This window comes from Tetrao urogallus (assembly GCF_951394365.1).
Source record: "Tetrao urogallus genome assembly, chromosome: 14".
Classification (NCBI taxonomy): domain Eukaryota; kingdom Metazoa; phylum Chordata; class Aves; order Galliformes; family Phasianidae; genus Tetrao; species Tetrao urogallus.
Window position 1 is genome coordinate 4,265,977 of NC_136827.1, and position 3,657 is coordinate 4,269,633.

The window sequence follows — 3,657 nt, forward strand, 5'->3', positions numbered from 1 at the left end:
GATAGAGGCTTCCCTCAGCAGTGCCAGCCATGGTTCTGGAGTTTGTCCATAAGGAGCAGGAGCAGTTAGCAGAGAGCTGTACTTTCGAGAAGACTTTATTCCTGTGTCTTCTGCTTCAGATCCAGCCTGCATTTCTGTACATAAATTGGGTCTGCAAGGCCCCAGGTTTATTTACTTCCCTTTTATAGAGGCAGCAAGTACAGCAGTGAATGTGGTGAGCCCTCAGCAATCGTGTCGAACCCCCACATGGGATGTCTGCTGGAGGAGCGTGAGGGAAAGGTGCCTTCAAGTTGGTCTGAGGAGCTGCAGTCCTGTGCTAATGGGAATGAGGCACCTGGACTGTAGTTCCCACTAAGGAATTAACATAGGCCTGCTTATGGGAAGCACGCTCCTCATGAATGCTGCTGCTTTGTGAGTTGTGCTGGCGGTGCAAAGGGCATTTGCCTGTAGCATATTTGGGGAAGAGCAACAGCATTGTCCACACCAGAACATCCTGGCTGGAACAGAAAATCCCAGAGTTGAGGGAACAGTAAATGGTATCTGCTGGCATTCCAGCATCAGTTGTGGTGTGTTCACAGTAATCCAGCACCCACTTGGTGGCCTCTCCCAGCTCCGGTGCTCTTTCTGACTCCCTTCCCTTCCCCAGCAGCCAGCTGCCATGTCACTGCCCGGATGGCTGGACCCAAATGTGCTGCTCTCTGTAAACAGGCTAAAAATATCTCCTGCTGTTCCTGTGAGGGCCCTCAGGCTGGGAAGGAGGCCGGGATCAGGCAGCCTCAGGGGATGGCTCTGAGAGATGGGAGGTGGGAAGCATCCAGAGACAGTGCTGTGTGAGGAACCCGGGGTTTGTCACAGGAGGGCTGGAGCAGCTGGTGGGAAGGAATTGTTCCTCCTGAGGATCAGGAGGTGATGTGTGGAGGACAGCCTGGTGTCCCTCAAAGCCCAGGACAGTGCTCTGCTCAGGCCAAGCAGAACAGGAGAGAGATTTCTCCAGCTGCATTTTTCATCTGAAGGCAATAATTTGGTCCTCCTGCTCTTCTGTTTGCACTGCTGGACAGACTAGTGGAAGGCAATTATGAAGATAAATGTTTTCCACCTCCTTGCAGTGCATTTGTGATTTAAAGAAAGGCTCAGCAGAGGTTACCACAGGCGGTTACAACAGTTTCTGATTGCTGGGCTGATTTCTGGACTGCACTGTTGCTCTGCTCAGACACTGCTGAATTTATTCAGCCCTACAAGATGACAAGAAAAAAAGGGTCATTTTATAACGATGTAGAAAACTATCAGCAAAGCTCCATTCAGGAGATATTTTTGTCAGTCCTACATTTACTTCCTTTGAAGCACCTTAACCAGCTGTGCTCAAGCTGGCATGGCTAGGAAGGACCGAGGACCACATCTGTGTCACAGGGCTGTGGCCAGCATCCTGCAACACTGCCTGCTCTGGGACATGCTACTGCCCCATCAGATGGGGCCCTCTGAAGGTTTGTTCCCCTGATTTCTTCCTTCAGGAAGCCTGTGTCAGAAGGAATTAAAAGCTTGTATTTAAGCAAGAAGAAGGGGGGAATACCTCTGGAAAATATTTTTCCAGCTATCTCCAAGGTGTGAGGCAGAGCCCTGGTAATTGCCCCAACCACCCCCCAGCATGGCCCCAGCACCCCACATCAAATGCATCAGTAGTGCTTTTGGAGGACAGCTAGCAGGACTCCTCAGTGGGAGGAAAGCCAGGAGTAAATTAAGGCACAGCATGTGAACAGTACAACAATTCTGGACCTGGAGAATGGCCCACGGTCTCTACTTCTTGCAGGCTGCCAATCAGCTGCCTGTCCTGGAGCAGCAGATTGGGCTGGGGGAAGGAAGAGATGGGAGGGAGCTTGCTGGTGAGACAGAATGCAGGCATCTGATCCCCCAAGCTTCAGTTGATGAAAGCTTGATTTTATTTCTTTTGAAAAGGTAATGTTACTACAGCAGCTCAGTGTTAGTGTTAGGAGCCAAAATCAGTGCTAATGAGGTCCTGCAGGTGTACCCTGATAAGGGCTGATGCAGGGCAGCTGGCCATGGTTTGCTGGGCTGCTCCAGGTGCCTGGAAGATAAGATGGAAATGGGAGAGCTAGAAGCTTAAGCAGCCTGTGGGCTGGCTTTGCTTTTTCTCTCTTAGTTTGAAAAATGGCTAGCGTTCTTTGGTACCACATTTCTTTAAATTGATTTTTAATGCAAATTATGCACAGTTAAGGTTTAACACAGAAAATCTTGAAGGAAAGGGGAATAAGTCCCAAACTGTGAGTAAATACACATGGGGTTAATAACTAATTCAGAGCACTGATGTGCTGCTGGCACCCCCGGGTCTGTCACAGCTGAGAGCCCAAGGAGAACTGCGGGTGGCTGGACAGGCTGCTCCCCTGCACAGCCTCGCACCTGCACTTTGGTCCAGCGTGGGGCAGCACCCAAGCAGGTGCATCTGATTGCTTGGTTTTTATTGGAAGGTAAATTCAAACCGTGATCAGCTGCCTGTGCTCCATCCAGAATGAATTTGTAATCCTTACTGTGTGAAGCAGTAGAAGCGTTATGTTTAGTGTATTTGTTCCCACTGCCTGTGGTAAGCATACAGCCGAGTATCAGGGTGATGCTGTGTGCTGATCTCATTCAGCTGGGCCACTCAGTAATACGGGGATTTCTCAGTTTTGCAACTCCAGTGTTTCAAGTACTTCTACACGTCATGCCTTTCTGTCCTGCAGCTGATCTAAACGATACATTTCTGTGACTGCACAGTCCCCATTGCTACCGTGGCAGCAGCCAAAGGGGCTGCAAGCGACCGCCGGGGAAAGGAGCCGTACGGCGAAGCCTGCGGGATGCACACAGCTGCAGAGCCGTGACCCAGCTGCGCTCTCCCGGTTCCCAGCCGGGATTCTCCACCCCGCTGGGTGGGATCTCCCCGTTCCCCTTAAAGGGCAGCGGGCGGCAGGACTCAGCTGCCCCCACGAGTCGTTCGGAGGGACAGATATCGCTGTGCTTGGAGTGACGTGGCTCTCGTCGTTCGTTCCATGGCAGGTAGGAGCAGCCTTTACTTTTTTCTGTACTTATTTTGTTTTTTTCCAGTGTTGTTTCAGACAGTAGGGCGTGTTTGGGGGCGGCTTGGTTTGCGCCGGTGTACGTTTAGATAGATAGAGGAAAACTTTCCAGTGCTAGCAGTGTGGTGCCGGTGGGGGAAGCAACCCACGAAACCAATAACCACAAAAAACCTGTTATTAGAAAGTGCAAAGCGAACATCCGAGAATCAGCGACCGCCTGGCGCGGGGTGGCCGTGCTGGGCACGCGCCGCCTCCGGGGGGCAGCAGCCGCCCGCCGTCAGGACGCAGGGATGCGGTGCGCCCCGGCTGGGTTTTGAGAGCCGTTGGCCGGAGCCGCTATGGGGGATGAAAGTGTATTCCGTGCCTCTCCGTAGAATAAATCGAGCTGTGTTTGCAGCCTTCTGCGTGTTGAGGTTCTCCAGCCAAGTTTGGAGTCCGTTTGCTTCTCGTCGCCTCGCGTCACTCGGGAGCGGGGAGGTGCTGGGGCCGGGCGGGGCGGCTCGCGGTTGCTTTAGGGCATGAGTTGCTTTAGGGGGATGTCGCTAGTCTTTGGGAATGAGTGCAGTGATGGTGGCAGCTACAGACCGTGAGA